We start from the raw sequence: 19247 nt of genomic DNA on the forward strand, positions 1-19247 counted from the left end.
AAAAAAAGAACACTCAGGGGTAGACATTTTTGGGGAAAAAAAATGTATCTTATAAAATTATGGTAACCATGGAGTTCCCGTCGTGGCGCAGTGGTTAACGAATCCGACTAGGAACCATGAGGTTGCGGGTTCGGTCCCTGCGCTTGCTCAGTGGGTTAACGATCTGGCGTTGCCGTGAGCTGTGGTGTAGGTCGCAGACGCAGCTCGGATCCCGCGTTGCTGTGGCTCTGGCGTAGGCCGGAGACTACAGCTCCGATTAGACCCCTAGCCTAGAAACCTCCATATGCCACGGGAGCGGCCCAAGAAATAGCAAAAAAGACAAAAAAAAAAATTATGGTAACCAGTGAAATCCTCTCTAGATACTTCTTGATATTGTTTTCTTTTGGTTTATTTTTACAGTCCAGGAAAGCCAGATGTTATATGGAAGATTATGTGATTGCAGTCAAACAGATATGGGTTTGACACCTACTTCTAATATTTACTGGCTTTGAAGTCTTGTCAAGTAACTCAAATTCTCTGAGCTTCAGTTTCCCCTTCCATAAAATGAAAACACTATTTCTCAGGGTTGATGTTGGGGTGAATGCATCCATGTGCAATACCACATTTTCTTGATTCCAAGATACACAATATTTCACCTTTTAACCTCTTTACAACAAGAACAAATCTTGTAATCAATGGCATGTTATTGTCTAATTAAGAACAGTTTTGGGGAGTTCCCATTATTTGGCGCAGTAGTTAACGAATCCGACTAGGAACCATGAGGTTGTGGGTTCGATCCCTGGCCTTGCTCAGTAGGTTAAGGATCCAGCGTTGCCGTGAGCTGTAGTGTAGGTTGCAGACACAGCTCGGATCTGGAGTTGCTGTGGCTCTGGCATAGGCCGGTAGCTACAGCTCTGACTAGACCCCTAGCCTGGGAATCTCCATATGCTGCGGGAGCGGCCCTAAAAGAGGCAAAAAGACAAAATAAATAAATAAGAACAGTTTTGGAGTTCCCATCATGGCTCAGTGATTAACGAATCCGACTGGGAACCATGAGGTTGCAGGCTCAATCCCTGGCCTCGCTGAGTTAGTTAAGGATCCAGCGTTGCCATGAGCTGTGGTGTAGGTCGCAGACACGACTTGGATCCTGCACTGCTGTGGCTCTGGTGTAGCTGCTGCTACAGCTCCGATTAGACCCCCAGCCTGGGAACCTCCACATGCAGCAAGTGTGGCCCTAAAAGGACAAAAGACAAAAGACAAAACAACAACAACAACAACAACAGTTTTTCCCCTTTCTCAGTGGCACATAAAATAATGAAAGTCCAGAGTAACATCTCAAATGATAACAGGTGCAGGAATCATTTTATTATCACACCAAGTGTGACCCTCAGTGCGTAAGTGGAAAACCCCAAGACCCCCTAAAGAACGTAAGTGTTTTCCTCTATACATTGCATTCCTTTCCCCACTCATTGGATTAGCCCTTCATCTCATATTCCTTATTATTCAGATTAGTGGAATGGAAAATAGGAGTTTCAGAATCTGACATATTAAATGTTAGATCCTACTGCTATGTGACATTCTGAGCTTCAGTTGAGTGCTCTCTAATTATGTATAATAATACTTACCCAAAAGGACTGTTACAAAGATTAAATGAGATGATGCATTTAAAGTCCTATCAGTGCCAACTATATTGTGGGTAGTCAATAAATTCTCCCTTATTCCTTCCTTCTCTCACTGCTACCATCTATTCTCCTACTAATTATTCGGACTAAAGGAAAGGTTGATCTTCTAGATCAGGGGATACAGAACTATGGCCCTCAGGTCAAATCAGCTTACCACCTGTTTTTGTAAGTAAAATTATATTGAAACACAGTCACACTTATTTGTTTATATATTGTCTATGGCTGTTTTTTGCTATAACAGCAGAGGGGAATAGCTGCTAGAAAGACAGGATGGCTCAAAGATGAAAACACCATCTGGCTATATACAGAAAAAGTCTGCTCATCCCTATTCTAGATCCCTACAGCATCTAAAAATTCTACCTCCCCTCCCTCTGCATTACTATTCTGGCTCTAGGGAGCTGTATTAGATGAAAAAGGTGAATGCCTCATTCAAGGAGTCAGGATTCTTAGGCTCTAACTAAAGCAGAATGGAAAGTTGTGAGAACTGCTGATGAGGAAGATAACCAGGCCAGAGTGAAGGGCAAAAATGTGACTATGTCATTTCTGTGGTTTGCAGCCCTCCCCCTTCCTTTTAAGTCTAGAGTTATAAAAGCAGGGCAAGGGAGAGGGTGACAGAAGCAGCTAACAACAGGCAGCATCACTGGGAAAATGCAAACCCTACACCTTCTACTGGTTGTTCTCTTGCCTCCTTAAGCTAGAGCTGGTGAATCTAGGGTGGAACTCTCTGTCCGCTGGGTCATCAGCTCCTATTCTTAACTTACTGAGCTGAATCAAAAAGGACCCTAAATTAATACTGCAAGACCCCACTGCAAGTGTTCCAGGGGGAAACCTCTGTCTGGGAGTCACACTCTTTCCCTGCAGTTGATAAAAGTGTCCCAGGGATGAGAAGTCTTGGAAGAATCAGAAAACTGGCTTTGGAAGTTCCTCTTGACCTTGCCACAAAATATCCCCAATTCTGATTCATGGTCCTTCTCTGAGCTTGCTCTAGTGTGGAAGAGGTCAGGGGACATGAAGAGATGTTTCATGGCAACTCAGAATCAAGACTAGTCACTGTGTTCTTAAAAGGAAGATGAGGATTGACAGGGTGGATCAGGGAACGTAAAGCCAACAAAATAACACATGGAGGGGTCTGAGCTACTTTCGAGGTAAAGGTGAGGCTGGAGGGGGTGGTCATTCATCGTTCGCCTCACTTTTCTGATGTAATGCTCTGTCTGAAGGCTCAGTGAAACTGTGTTTGAGCACCTGGGATTCCCTGTTTCAGAGAGTATCAGTGGCATTAAGACGAAGCCACACTCCCACCCCTACATGACCCATCTGGAAATCATGACTGACAAGGGGTATGTTGCCAACTGTGGTGGGTTTCTCATAAGTCAAGAATTTGTGCTGACAGCTGCTCACTGCAAAGGAAGGTAAGAAAACTTTGGACTAGTTCTCTTCTCATCTGAGGAGCTGTAGGAACGAGAGTTATACATGACAAAGGAGGGATTCTTCTGCCTGCTCATCTCAGGGTAATGAGTGCTATACATTGGGAGGAATCAGGCCAGTTTCATTTATCATCCCTACCTCTACAGGCTGGGACAGAATTCAGGGCAGCCCAGGCTAAGGCAGGCCAAGCCTGCCCCCTTGTCCTGGTGCTGGCAGAGCCCTATCAGTCTGTGTAGCTGCCCAGAACTGGCCCTTCCTGAAACGGCTATGATCCCTGGGGTTGGGGGCCGGGTGGGGGGAAGGCTTTTGTCCTGAGCAAGATCTGAGTTCCTCAGGTAGCCCTGCACCTTTTCCTGTTTCTCTCCTCCCTCTCAATAGGAACTTTAGTGTCACTCGGAGTGAAACATAAACAAACAGAAAGAATCCACATGGCAGAAGCTGGACGTCAAAGAACAAATCATCCGCCCAGAATACAGCTTTTCCACCAGCCTCAATGACATCATGTTACTGAAGTTGCCTTATCTTCCTCATCCTCTACATGCCAACCTAATTCCTTCAGGCCCCCTTCACTCCATTTATTGGGGAACAGCTCCAGGCTCGGCCCAGGGACCCTCTACCACACCACTTGCTCCACTCTCCCTGGGACTGGCAATCCATCTGCTCTCCCTCCCTCACAGCTACAATATGAGAGCCAAGCTGACCCATGCCATGGGCAGAGTCCCCCTGCCTTAGCCCATCCACTTTTATTCTCCCTGGGAGGATGTGCCGTGTGGCTGGCTTGGGGGGACAACAGTGACAGAGTCAGTGCCGTATACTCTTGAGGGAGGTGAAGCTGAGACTCATGGATGACAAGGCCTGCAACCACTTTCTTTTCTATAGTCGTAACCTCCACATCTGTGTGGACAATCCCAGGAAGAGAAGCTCAATGTACCTATACTTCCTCCTCACAACTCAGTCCCTGGAAGACAGCATCCTCCTGGAAGGGGCTGGGGTTCAGAAAGTCCCCAAGTACAGTGAGCATGTCTGCGGTCAGGGGTTTCTAGGTCCATGGAATGGGACTCCTCCTTTTGGGTGCCGTCCTTGCACAGCCACATCCTGCCTTGAACCTTCCCATCAAGCCTTCCCTAGAGGGCTCCAGGAGAAAAGTAAAGAAAATGGAGGGAACAGGATCTAGACTTGTGGTTCCATGCCAGAGAGAGAAAGACGACAATAAACCTCCGGCTTAGGATTCTATGAGGAGCCGGGATCCCTGGCCAGACTCTGGGGTCTCTTAAGGATAGCTAGGGTGCTAACAAAACCAGGATGAGGTCACAGTAGAGAAAGAAGGACGGTCCCTGCTCAGGATCTGCCTTCTCTAACCCGCAGGGCAATTCTGGGGGCCCCCTTCTATGTGCAGGGGTGGCCCAAGGTATTGTGTCTTATGGACGTACAGATGCAAAGCCTCCTGGTATCTTCACTCAAATCTCCCCTTTCGTGCTCTAGATTCATAAAGTCCTAAACGGCAAGTAGCTGCCACAGCCTGGCCAGCCTGAGGGAGAATCCCAAAGCCAGAGCCCTCCCTGGGTAGCCCCTGGATTCCACAGGAGCCTGACCCTGCCAGAGCCTAGGAAGGCTCTCAGAGGCACACAAAGCCCTGCTGGTTGTATCCCAGCAAACTTCAATAAAGATGCAACCTCCAGTGTGAGTGTGAGGCTCTTCTCTCTCCCCCAGAGCTGGTCTGCTCTGCAGGGAGGGGTCCAGATGCTCCTTTCTAGCTTGAACGAAGACTAGCACTGGGCCCCTTTCTTGCCAGATTAATAAACTTGTCTACCAATTCCCTGTCCATTATGTGGTATTATGAATTATTAGAGACAATATTTTCACCTGCACAACAGGATTTAACATCAAGAGTAATACTAGCACTGACTTGTTTCTTTCTTTCTCTACTGCCCTCTCTTCCTCCATCTCCTGCCCCTCCTCCTCCTCCTCCCATTCCTCCTCTTCATACAAACCTTGTGCCTCATCCACCACAATTCAGGGCATAGATCTGCCAAGCAACCTCCCCATGACTATGTCTGGAGATGGTCCCAGGCCTGGGCTGTTGATACATTTCATCCTTACACTCATCTCTGCCCCATCACTACCATCCCCCTCAATAATGTATCTGCAGGTCAAGGGGCATCTGCCAAGCAAGAAAGAGGAAAATTTCCCACGCGTAAGAGGTCAGGATGGGGAACGGGGGGGAGGGACGAGGCCTGGAAGTCCTCAGGATGGTTTATCAACTGCAGCAGTCACAATGAAGCAGGGCCATTCAAGTGCAGAAGAGAGTATCCCAATCATGTCAGAGTGAGTCTGGCCCCCAAACTTCAAAGCCAACCAGTTCAACTGTCAACTTCCTGCAAAAATGGCACGGTGTCTCTAGGTCTTCCAAAATAGAAGTATGAGTTAGGTCAAGTTCTCCAAAATTTCCTCCTCCAAGTGATCTGCAAGGCTCTGAATCCCGTGCCCACCAGCACCTGATGAGTGCACTCACAGCCATACACACCTAAATGCAAAGGAAATGGGGCATAAACTCCAGCTAACTCTCAGGAGCCTGCCATTAAAGGGCCCTCATACAGGTTTTACCACAGTCTCTACAAGGCCTAAGAAGATAGGCCTGACCCCATGCAAGAAAGAGCTACTACTGCTGCCCCCAGACCAGAGACCCATAGCTCCATCTTCCCCAGTTCCCGTCAGCCTACAGATATGGGTTCCAGCTCTGCCACTGATCAATGTAGATACAGAAATCATGATAAACACATCTGATTATAAACTCTAATTCTATTTTTTTTTGGGGGGGGGCACATCCACGGCATATGGAGGTTCCCAGGCTAGGCGTCAAATCAGAGCTGTAGCCACTGGCCTACGCCACAGCCACAGTCACGCCAGATCCTTAAACCACTGAGCAAAGCCAGGGATCAAACCCACGTCCTCATGGATACTAGTCAAGTTCATTAACCACTGAGCCACAACAGGAATTCCTAAAAACTCTAATTTTATGTGAAAAATAAACATATGTACAAAATTTAAAAAAAAAAAACTTGGATCTCAAAAATAAAAGAACTTATGCTGGAATGATAATAAAATGATCTTTTTTTATTTTGCCCTTTCATTTTATATTTGTATAATTAAACAAGAGTTTTAAAATGCAAAATATAAGAAGCAGAGGTTCTATGTATAATGTTTGCTTGGGAGACCAATGTGTACACTGAGCTCAGGCCCCATACACTCTTGACCCCAGACCCTGAGGAGAGCACCTCCACAAGGCAGCCCTTCTTTCCAGGGAGCTGGACAACTAGAGACACAGAGAAAGCAATCAGCCTACCCTGCCAGCCTGGCCCCTAAGAAGTGGTGGGGAGTTCCTGTCGTGGCTCAGTGGTTAACAAATCTGACTAGGAACCATGAGGTTGCAGGTTCAATCCCTGGCCTCGCTCAGTGGGTTAAGGATCCAGTGTTGCCGTGAGCTGTGGTGTAGGTCGCAGATGCAGCTGGGATCCCGTGTTGCTGTGGCTCTGGTGAGGCCGGCAGCTATAGCTCCGATTAGACCCCTAGCCTGGGGACCTCCATATGATGTGGGAGCATCCCCAGAAAAAGCAAAAAGACATAAAAAAAAAGAAGAAGAAGAAGAAGTGGTGGAGCCAGTGGAGACTGGGGAGCTGGGCTGGGCCCACAGGATGAATTGGACCCCAAGTGGTTAACAGGCACTGACTCCAACTTGACCACTACTGCAGATCAAACAAGTACCACATGGATCCCTAATGTGGAAAGAGCAGTTGGTGGCCCAGCCTCCCAGAGAGGATAAGCACATCAGCATCGCCATTTATTCTGCAATGCAGAGGATAGAGTTCATGGAAGGGCCCACCTGACCAACACTGAGAACAATAAGAGAGTCTCAATATCACAGGGTCAGAAGGAGCAACAGTCTAGGTAAGACAGCTTTGCCCAAACTCAGGGAAGAGGGCCTCTGGACAGCTGATGGTGGCACACAGGAAAGTGCTAAAGAGCCAGTTCCTCCTGGGGTCAGAGTTGTCAGGGCGCAGGTCATAAAGTCCAACAGGAAAACATCAGCTCATCCCCACCCCAATGTTCACCCCTTCCTTGGGAACCTGGGGATTGTGTCTCCCATACCCACAGTTCCTCTGACAACTTTTACATTCACAAGGTCATGCCCTGTGTGGTGGCTAGGCATGTGGGTGCACTGAAAGAGCAGTCACAGTTACACTGTGCCCTTCCAAAAATACAGAGATTGAAGTCCCAACCCCTAGTTGTACAGAATATGAACTTATATGTAAACAGAGTCATTGTGAATGCAATTAATTAAGATGCAGTCTTACCGGAGTAGGATGGGCCCTTTATCCAGTATGGCTGGTGTCCTTCAAAGAAGAGGCGAGAGAAACACACGGGGAGAAGGCCATGTGAAGACAAAGGCAGAGACTAAGTGAGGCATCTGTAAGCCTCAGAATACCAAGGACTCGCAGCTATAAACAAAACATAGGGAACAGGCGTGGGACAGATTCTTCCTCATAGCCCTCAGAAGAAACCAACACCTTGATCTCAGACTAGCCTCCAGAACTGCAAAAGGATAAATTTCTGTTGTTTTACGTCATCTAGTTTATGGTACTTTGTTATAGTGACTTTTGGAATCTTATATAGGAGTCAAGGCAGGCTTCAAGGAATTTTAAGATTTTTTCCAAAAACTGCCATTTATTTTAATAAATGTTTTATATTAAGAGTAGGCTTTAAATTCATAAAAAGCTTTGCCAGTCAAACATATCAAGTAAAGAATCTGGGATGAGTGGGGTAAAGAGTCATTAAAACTGCATTTATAGGGTGTAACTCTAGCTTGCTTCAGAATAACAGGTCTGGGACTTTACACTTGCCTTGTCCTCACAATCCACTGCTCCCTGCCCCTGAGCCCACCCCATGGGCTGCTCCATCGCCAAGACCTTTCTCTGCAAGAAACCACCTCCCTGCTGGAAAGCTGACTCAGAGTTAGGCAGGAAAGACACCTGCATGTGACCTGAAAATCACAAAGCTGACAAATTACGTATCCAGAATATTTCAGTAATACATTAAGTACTGAAAAAAACTCAATTAAAATATGAGCAAAATACATAAACAGACACTTCACCAAAAAAGAATTTACAGGTAGAAAATAAGCACATGAAAATATGTCAACTTTATCAGTCATTAGGAAAATGGAAATTAAAAACACAGTGAAATACCACTATACCTCTATTAGAATGGCTAAAACTAAAAGTACTGAAAATACCAAGGGCTTGCATGTTTGTAAACCAACTAGAACTCTCATACCTTGCTGGGAGAAATGCAAAACAGTACAACTAACTTTAGAAAATAGTTTGGCAGTTTCTTACAAAATTAAACATACATTTATTACATAACCTAGACAACTATCCCTAGATGTTTACCATATATAAAGGAAAACTTCAGTTCACACTAAACCTGTACACAAATGTTAACAGCAGTTCTATTCATGATTACAAAAATCTGCAAACAACTCAAACGTCTTTCAATAGGTGAAGGGATAAACAACCTGTGACACATGCATACAATGGAATATTATTCGGCACTAAAAAGAAGCAAACTTCTATTCATGCAACAACTTGGATGTACATTAAAGGCGTTATGCTGAGTTTAAGAAGCCAGCCTCAGTAAGTCACACATTGTATGACTCCATTTACATGGCATTGCCAAAAAGACAAAACTATAGTGATGGATAACAGATCCTGCCTGTGCTATCTGGACTATTCATTTGAATATTCAAGGCATGCAGCAATCAAAAGTGCAAAGAATTTGAATGTTACAATTAAATAAGCCTGTGTTTGAATCTAGACTCTTCAGTTTGTGCCTTTAAGAGCCCAATTTCCTCATCCATAAAATGACAGTGAACTACTGTGAGAAATTTTTTAAATTATTATCATTTTTAGGCATTCCTGTCATGTCTCAGCAGAAACGAATCTGACTAGCATCCATGAGGATGTAGGTTCGATCCCTGGCCTTACTCAGTGGGTTAAGGATCCAGCATTGCTGTGAGCTGTGGTGTAAGTCACAGACACAGCTCAGATCTGGCATTGCGGTGGCTGTGGTGTAGGCTGGTGGCTTCAGCTCTGATTCGACCCCTAGCCTGGGAACCTCCATATGCTGCAGGTGTGGCCCTAAAAAGCAATAAAAGAAAAAAAAGAAATTATCATCATTTTTAAATTATGACTTCTTTTGGTGTACAGTGCTATGAGCTTTAACACATATTCATGTAACCTCCATACTGAAATACTCAACAGTCTCATCACCTCCCCCAAACTCCCTCATGCTATTCTTTTATAGTCATATCTCCCCACCCTCAACCCTTGTGTAAAAGAACTTCAGGTTTGAGGATAGAGAAAGGAAGTAATGGAAGGAAGGAGAGGGAGCATAAAAGAGAAAGGAAGCAGGAGAGAGAAGTTCAGAGAGAAGCTTTTCTTAGCAGAAGTTCATGTAACACACAATGAGATACAAGGTTATGTATACATCTCTCCCTGACCACCTGACACATGCTACCTATTCTGGAGCTGCAGTTCCACCCTCCACACCTCTGCCAGTTGCCAACCCATTCTCTCTGAACAACTTGGCTTTGGCCCCCAGGAAAAGAAAGGCTTGTCAGGAGTGGGAATGCTGGATCCTGGACATATATTCAGACAAAACATTCACTGAAAAAGATACATGTACCCCTACGTTCACTGCAGCAATATTCACAATAGCCAAGATATGAAAACAACTTAAGTGTCCTTCAACAGATAAATGGATTAAGAAGATGTGGTATATACACAATGGAACACTATTCAGCCATAAAAAAGAACAAAATAATGCCATTTGCAGCAACATGGATGGAACTAGAGACTTGTACTAAGTGAAGTTAGAAAGAGAAAGACAAATACCACATGATATCACTTATATCTGGAATCTACTATGTGGCACAGATGAAACTACCTACGGAAAAGAAACGAACTCATGGACTTGGAGAACAGACTTATGGTTGCCAAGGGGGAGAAGGAGGGAGTAGGACAGACTGGGAGTTTGAGGTTGGTAGATGCAAAATATTGCATTTGGAGTGAATAGGCAATGAGATCCTGCTGTATAGCACAAGGAACTATATCTAATCACTTGTGATGGAACATGATGGAAGGTAATGTGAGAAAAAAAAAAATATATATATATATGACTGGGCCACTTTGCTGTACAGCAGAAATTGACAGAACACTGTAAACCACCTGTAATAGAAAAAATAATTTTTTTAAATGAAAGGCTTATCACTATCCAGAGTCCTGATTTCCTCCCTCTACCCTTCTCCAAATGTGGTTAGACAAAAGTTCTATTTTTAAAAATCCCTAAACATACAAACAACTTATACAACTCAACAGCAAAAAAGCCAACAACACAATGGAAAAATGGGCCAAAGACCTGAATAGATATTTCTCTGAAGCAGATATACAGATGGCCAATAAGCAGATGAAAAAATGCTCAACATCCCTGATTAATAATTAGAGAAATGCAAATCAAAACTACTATGAGGTACCATCTCACACACCAGTCAGAATGGCCATCATTAATAAGTCCACAAATAACAAATGCTGGAGGGGGTGTGGAGAAAAGGGAACCCTCCTGAACTATTGGTGGGAATGTAAACTGGTACAACCACTATGGAGAACAGTATGGAGGTATCTTAGAAAACTATACATAGAACTACCATATGACCCAGCAATCCCACTCCTGGGCATATATCCGGACAAAACTTTCCTTGAAAAAGACACATGCGCTCGCATGTTCACTGCAGCATTGTTCACAATAGCCAAGACATGGAAACAACCTAAATGTCCACTGACAGATGACTGGATTAGGAAGATATGGTATATATACACAATGGAATACTACTCAGCCATAAAAAAGAACGACATAATGTCATTTGCAGCAACATGGATGGAACTAGAGACTCTCATACTGAGTGAAGTAAGTCAGAAAGACAAAGACAAATACCATACGATATCACTTGTATCTAGAATCTAATATACAGCAGAAATGAACCTTTCCACAGAAAAGAAAATCATGGACATGGAGAACAGACTTGTGGTTGCCAAGAGGGAGGGGGAGGGAGTGGGATGGACTGGGAATGTGGGGTTAAAAGATGCAAGCTATAGCCTTTGGAATGGATAAGCAATGAGATCCTGATGTATAGCACTGGGAACTATATCTGGTCACTTATCATGGAGCATGATAATGTTAAAAAAAAGAATTATACATGTATGTGTGACTGGGTCACCTTGCTGTACAGTACAAAATTGACAGAACACTGTAATGGAAAAAATTAAAATTATAGAGGAAAAAATAAATAAAAATCCCTAAATGACACCCAGAGAGTTGGCCTGACCCTCTGATTATTGCAAATGAACACTACCTGACTGATTAGTCTTACCCAAGTTGCCCCAACAGCCCTACCAAAATCATATCTGCAGTTGAGCAGCATTTGCCATTCTAGAAACAAAAGAAATTCTTTGCAACCAAAGATGTAGGATGTGGAGAAAAGATTAGACAAAGAAGTCATCCTCATAAGGCCTTAATCCAAGTAGGAGCACAGCAATCCCAGCAGAAGAAAGATAACAGGCCATTCTAGGACCATCGAGAGGACAAGTCTCTCCCAATCCAGGGAAATCCCATGTTCCCTGAGCTTGGCCCATAAGAAGCAGGACTATAGACTGTAAGCAGTAGGACTGAGCCTGAAACAACCACTGGCAACAAGCACAGATTTTAAAGTCATGTGGATCCCTGGAATGGAAATAAGAGTTGACGCCTCACCAGTATCGCCTATAGTCCATGCAAGAAAGCTAAGACCATCATAGCTACAGTGTGTATAATTCTGAGGTGCAGAAGACAACAGCCCACGGAGTGGGTCTGCTTGACTGATAGTAAGAACATTAAGGGGAGTGGTAGCATCACACAGTCTATAGGAGGAGCCCGACACTTTCCTTTCCACTAACTGTGAATCTTAAACAAGACTCCATCCAGCTTCTACTTGAATTATCTTCATCAATGGGGAAATCACCTTTCCTGACCACACATTCATGTTGTAACAATTTATTATTAGTAAAGTCTCCCTTCAACATAGTCAACATCTGCTTCCTAATATGCTACAGAATAGGACCTAGAGACTACCTAACCAGAAACAACACCCCAACTCCACCATGAGACTATTTGCCAAAGGTCTCACTACTGGTTGGCTTGACCCAGGCATTGTAGGCAGCACCAGACAGCTGAGTCATAACTAATTCTTCCCCTCAAAGCCAGACTTATGAATCTGATTGCAGTGGCCTGGGTTGCTGCAGAGGTGCGAGTTTGATCCTAGCCGGGCACAGTGGGTTAAAGGATTCAGCATTGCCACAGCTGCGGCGTAGTCCACATATGAGGCTCAGATTTGATCTCCGGCCCAGGAACTTCCATATGGGCCTAGCCTGGGAACTTCCATGTGCTGCATATGAGGCCCTTAAAAAAAATTTTTTTTAAAGTGGTAGATAGTGCAGGGCCCAGATTTGAAATGAGGAAAGTGTAATTCTGAGCCATAAGCCTGAATAGCCAGATTCATAAAACTGAGATAACAGTACCTATTTCGCAGGATTGTTGTGAAAATAATACTGAATGTAGTGTAGCAATAAATGATATATGCACAGGCTCTCAACACTGGTAATTCCAATGCCATTTGCTCTTTTGATAATGTATGTGAAGTCCAAGTATAGGGTTTGATCCCTTTCCCCATCTACCCTCCTTGGATCACTCTCTTTGGCCAGTGACTCTTCAGGGGAAGAGGGGGATCCAGGAGAATGTTCGTCAAGTTATGGCAATCACCCTTTAAGTGGAGAGTGGCTTCCGTCTCATGATGGAGTGGAATCAAGTGGAATGGAATGGAGTGGGAACTAACAGAGAGCACTGCACATGACAAGGATAAATACTGTCTCCTGAAACTTTTGATTCCTTTGCCCGTGTGTAAGTGGGTGCTCGTGTACTCACACATCCATAGGTATGTGCATTGGGTCTTTCTGCAACATGTGTTTCCTACTGCGGGCTGTGGCCATAAAAGCACATATGCTTCTGAATGCTCAGTGTAAAGGCTCTCCCCGACCCATGTCCCTCATGGACCGTAATTAGCTGCTCTACCTGGGAGAGACAGATCCTCCATCGCCCAGCACAGACGAGGCACCGTGGCTGAGAGCTCATCCCTGAAGCCAAGGCTTGGGCCTTCAGAACTCAGCTTCACCCCTAGTCAATCAGACGGCATCTTTGGGGGGGAATTTCTGATCAGGAAGACGGCCAGCCCAGCACGAGGGAGGAAAATGTGACCACGTAGTTCCTGTGGTTACCAGCCCTGCCCTGCCCTCGCTTGTTGGGAGTTATAAACCCAAGCCTGGAAAAGAGAAGCAGCCCCTGCCCTGGGCAGCCTCTCTGACAAGATGTGTTGTCTTCCTCTCCCCCTGCTGCTCTTCCTTCTATGCCCCAGAGCTAAAGCTGGTGAGTCTCGGGATCCTTCCCACTGCAAGATGCAGGACCAGCCCCTAAAACAAAGTTTAGTCTGAAGACTGAGTTCCCACTATGGCGCCGTGGGTTCGGTGGCATCTTGGCAGTGCTGGGACACTGGTTGAGGCCCTGGCCCAGCACAGTGGTTAAGGATCTGGCATTGCCGCAGCTGCTGTAGGTTGAACCTGAGGCTCAGATCTGATCCTTGGCCAGGGAACTCCATATGCTGCGGGGTGGCCAAAAAAGAAAAGAAAAGAAAAAGCTTGGTCTGAAGACAGCTGACTCATAAACAGAACCTGAGGATCTCTCCCCAAGAGCCCCGAGTGTAGTTTCCACTTGGACTTTGCCCCCCGCCCCCATTCTCTGCAGCCTATGGTAGTTCCCAGGAACGAGGCACCCCACATTGATGGGGGAAAGCCCAGAGCAGGTGGGAGGAAGAGGGTGTCTGCTCCTCAAATCATGTGTGACCCTCCGCTTATAGTCCTTGTAATCTGGCTGATGTGTGAGTGCTCACGGATATGGAGACGGTCGAGACAGGAACCTGGAGAGCTTGTCCTGCATGTGACAGAGGAGGGCTGAGCAAGGCCAGCATGGACTGGGGGAAATCCATGGTGAAAAGTGACAGCATGGCGTCTGAGGCCAAGCTGGCTGCCTTGTCTGGGAGAAGGAATGAGAACTTCTGTGGGGGCTGCCGGTGGGGAAAGCAGAATCCAGAGCCAACCGAGAGGGAAGATGGGTAGAACACAGGCTGAGGGTGGAGTCAAAAAAAGCCTCCCCCAGTTTTAACCCAGCTTATGCCTTCGGTGTTCACGCCCTGGGGTTCTCTGTTCCAGGGGACTCATCGGGGGCACAGAGAGCAAGCCACATTCTCGCCCCTGCATGGCCCACCTGGAAACTGTCACTCCCCAGGATAAGCTGCTGGCTCGTGGTGGTTTCCTGATAAGAAGGGGCTTCGTGCAGACAGCTGCTCACTGTGCAGGAAGGTGAGACAACAAGGGCCTGTTTCTCTCCAAATGGGAGCCACCAGGGACACCCCAGCAGGGCCTGAGGGAGGCTCCTGGGCCTGGGTCTCTTTAAGGAGAGGCAAGCCTTGAGGAAAAAGAACTCAGCTGAACACAGCCTGACCCTCACTCACTGTGAGCTCAGCTCCCCTACAAAGGAAAGGAGCCCCATCCCAGGATCCCTCTTCTAGAAGTAGCCCCCTCTCCCTGACCGCAACACTGTGGGATGTGGCCTCACTCTTCAGGGTCCTCCCCAGTTCTCTGGGCCACCTCCTCTAGACCCTTTTCAAGGACATTAAGCTTTAAGTCTCAGGGACCTGAACCCATCCTCTCCATGAGAGGCCGCGAACAGGGTTACCTGAGACCTCACCACTCCCCCCTTTCCTCTGGCACCTCTGGCTCCAGAGAGCTTTGTGGGGTTTTTTTGTTCTTTTTTAGGGCCACACCAGTGGCATATGGAAGTTCCCAGGCTAGGGATGGAATCAGAGTCACAGCTGCCAGCCTACACCAGCAGGTGGGATCTGAGCTGCACCTGTGACCTACACCACAGCTCACGGCAACGCCGGATCCTTAACCCACTGAGCGAGGCCAGGGATCAAACCCTAGTCCTCATGGATACTAGTCGGGTTCATGAGCCACGGAGCCACGACGGGAACTCCTCCACAGGGCTTTCTCTCATCAGGGTGCCTTGATTAGGAAGTACCAACCCTGTCCCCTGGGTCCTCCATGGCCTGCTCAGTCTCCAGCAAGTCCCAGGAGCCCTGGAACTTCTCTCTGTTCCCTCAAAGCTCCTTCCTGAGTAAAACCTTAGCCCCTCCAAAACAATCGCCCACAAAACGTGGGGAGGGGGCAGGTAGAGACCACTGACCCTGGGAGAGACTCCATCCCCTTTTTCTCAGAATGGGTGTGTCTCAGGAAAAACCCAAACGGTCCCTGTTTCTCCCTGTCCTCCTTCTCCCTCACAAAGGTCTGTGACAGTCACCCTTGGAGCCCATACCATAAAAAAGAAAGAAGACACATGGCCGAAGCTTGAGGTTGTAAAACAGTTCCCTCACCCAAAACATGATGCCACTGTTGACCATGACAGCGTGGTACTGAGGGTACACATTCTCCTTCCCCTTCTCCACTTCCTCTTCTCCAGGGCTTCGCCTTCAGGTCCCACTGCCCTGACGTTTCCCCAACCTGCCTCCCCCGCAGCTCACCCCTCTGGACATGGCTCTAACGAGAAGCACTTGCCCTGTCCCTCCATGAGTACTTCCAACTGCCCCAAAGCCCACTTGTAGCACTGACAGCTCTCGTTTCCTTCCCAGTTGAAGGAGAAAGCCACCCTGACCCTGGCCATGGGGACGCTCCCCCTTCCACCCCAATTCAGCATCGTCCCACCTGGGAGACTGTGCTGGGGGCTGGCTGGGGAAGAACAACTGGGGAGGAATCGGCCTCCTGCACTCTGCAGGAGGGAAGCTGAGACTTGTGGAGCCCCAGGCCTGTAGACACTTCACTGCTTTTGACTACAGTCTCCAGCTGTGCGTGGGCAATCCCCAGAAGACCAAACCTGCACTGACGGTGATCCTCAGACGAGGGTCTCCTGCACAAATCCCTGTTCAGGGTTCAGAGATCTCCTGGAAGGAGACGGAGTCAGAAGCGTGTCAGCCAGTGACAGAGTTTGAGATCACAGGACTGAGGAGCTGGAACTGTCTGTGCCTCTGCAGACTGGCCTCCTGCGGCCCGATGCAGTCTCTGACCACCCCACCCAGGCTGCGGCATGGGGCTCATGGGATGACAGGAAGGAGGGGCAGGAGCAGCATCAGACAGAGACACAGGACCCCATGAGGAATGAGGGCTCCCAGGTCGGATGCTGGGTCTGATCAGCTCAGAGTTGGGGCCGTGGGAAGGAGTGTGTGGTGTCCCTGGCTCACTTCTCTCCCTCTCCCTCTGTGCCCCACAGGGAGACTCGGGGGCCTCTTCTGTGCTCTGGGGTGTCTCCTATGGGCCGTCGGATGCAAAGCCCCCTGCTGTCTTCACCCGGATCTCCCATTACGGGCCCTGGACTGCGAAGGTCCTGAAGGAGAATTAACCTGGAGCCTGGGCCAGCCTGAGCGGAGACCTACCACTGGACTTGAGTCGGTTCTCCTGCCACTCACTCTGGATCTGCCTCCGGGTCCTGCTGATGTCCCGCCAGGTCCCTAAGCTTCAAGAAGGCTCCTCCAGATCACAGAAATCCCAGTAATTCTCAGGAAAGACTGGGCCTCCAGACCGAGTGTGTGTCTCCTCTCTCCGCTGCTCTCTCCTCGCAGCATCGGGCACTCCATAAGCCTTGTCGGGGGTGCATGTGTGGTGTGTGTGTGTCTCAAGAGAGAGACAGACGTGCAGAGGAAATAATGAAGAAAAATAGGGAAAGAAAGAAGAGAAAGGGATTCCTCGGTGAGCCAGGACCCATATTTCCAACTTCGACAAGAAATTACACCAGACCCTTGCCTGCCTTCATCGTCCACGCGACATCAATTCTGACTGACCAGAATCACGGAGAACACTGTGAACGGAAGGATGTTCACAGCATCCCTGACCTCCCCCACTAGATGCCAGGGGCCACAGCCCCCTCTCCACCACCAGCGATGAACCACAACCGTCCCCAGGCATTGCTAGTGTCCCTCGGGGGAGTGGGAGCATGTGGCGTGAAGCTGTTGGGCAGGAATGACCCTGGGTTGGGAAGCAGGGGTGTAGACGCCCGCCTTAGAGAGGCAGTTGGCGTTGCACTGGGCCCTCCTCCCAGACCACCTTGATAAGAGAAGATCTACCATCTGTGGGGCTTCGATCTGAGATGTAGAGATCATCCCTCACTCACTTCTGCACAACAGATACAGGGGGCCGATTAGAGGAAAGAGCATCACACGTTTTGCACGAACAACAGCCACAAACGGCTGCCCCCAAACCAGCAGGAAGTTGAAGGCCTAGAGCCTGCTCGGGGACCCAACTCTTGCTGGTTGAGCGACTGGTTGGAGGAGAGAAAAAGGGCAGCACAGGGACAGACACAACAGGAGCCTGCAGCCAATACACTCCTCACTTCTGAGGTCACAGTGATTCCCTTCAATTAAATGAACTCTTTCTAAAAATCCATCTCTAATGAATAATCAGAAAAATACACAAAAGTTCATGAACAAAGATTCTTTGGAGAGTGGCTTAAACACAGAAATTTATTTCTCACAATTCCTTTTTTTAATTTTTTGTTTTTTGGCCACCCCAGAATAAAGATTTTTAATCTCAGCATTTTTAATAGCAGAAAAACTGGAATCCCAGCCATGGAACAAAGTTTAAATAGTAAATTCATGTCATTGAACATTTTGAATTCACTAAAAATTTCAAAACATTGAATCTATACAGGAATATTCAATGTAATGTAATGCTTTTCAAAAGCAATATAAAAAAATCTCCCTACAGTAGAATCTCAATTTTATAATTACGTGTTTCATGTATGCATAGAAAAAAACTGGAAGTAATTACATTGACATAATTATGGTGGCTATGATAGAGGTAAGGATCAATAGCTATATATCTTTATTTCACTTATTTCTGATTCCAAAGCCCAGATAATTTAACTGCTGCTGGCTCAGCACCATGTATCTATCTACCAGTAGAAAAGCACATATACCCATTCATTCACCACTGGTCAAGTTCTGTTCAGTGGGGAGTAAACATCCTTGTACTTCCAGATTGTGTCACTCAGGCCATCCAGGAGGCTGCTAAGAAGTATTAGGCTCTATGGGATTCCTTGGATCACTGCACATGCATGGTGGTCTCTCCTTGTTAATTAGCACCTTGCATGGAAGTTCTCTGGTCTTCAGCAAAGGTAGTGGTAGCCAGGGACTTATACTCATGAGAATGCATGAGCTGGGAAGTAACAGTGACTAAGCTGACCGGAAGTACTGGATAAAATGGTCCTGACTAAGCCTTCCCCTTATGTCACCCAAATCCACTTACACCTTCTGACAGTATCTGGATCCTGCCTGAGAACAAGATGCCCATCCTTCTTTCTTGAGAAGGAAGGTACAAGTTCAAACCTTCAATTTAATAGCCGATCACAGCTGTTAAAGACTTAAACAGCTGAAAAGACTGAAAGACAGTTGGCAAACCAAGTTACAGGGTCCTCTATGCAGCTGGCCCCAAGGTCTTAATTTATATTTCTCGTCTCACTCCTCCACCACCCATTCTAGATTTCCCTCCCCTTTGGTCAGCCCTTGAGTTGGTCTGGGTTGTGTATCTGGTGCGGTGACCACCCCTGGGAAGACTGAGTCTCTAGTTGCCTTATACTTGTCAGGTCACAGAGCACAAAAGCATGAGGGATGCCCCCAGTAAATGCCCTGGGTTCAAGCCATACTCTTCTCTTTCTGCATCATACAGCAGCAACCCTAGCTTCTCAAGGGAATCAAGGTCAATTACTCCAGCCTGTACAGTAATTCTTTTCCTTGCCTGATGGTCCACTGATACGAGGAGCCCAAAATAGCTGGGTGATAGTCACAACTTCCAGTTCATGGAGCCTGGACCACCTCCTTCAGTGAAAGCATTTTCTTCCTAGAAATTTGGACCCATTTAA

General features: G+C 47.0%; 1 pseudogene; it reads right to left on the reverse strand.

Moving 5' to 3' along the window:
- LOC125136646 (coagulation factor IX-like) overlaps positions 1 to 4107 on the reverse strand; it is a 33360-nt pseudogene extending 29253 nt beyond the window's left edge.
- Between the last annotated feature and the right edge of the window lie 15140 nt (positions 4108 to 19247).

The sequence above is a fragment of the Phacochoerus africanus genome, chromosome 9 (genome assembly GCF_016906955.1).
Source record: "Phacochoerus africanus isolate WHEZ1 chromosome 9, ROS_Pafr_v1, whole genome shotgun sequence".
Classification (NCBI taxonomy): Eukaryota; Metazoa; Chordata; class Mammalia; order Artiodactyla; family Suidae; genus Phacochoerus; species Phacochoerus africanus.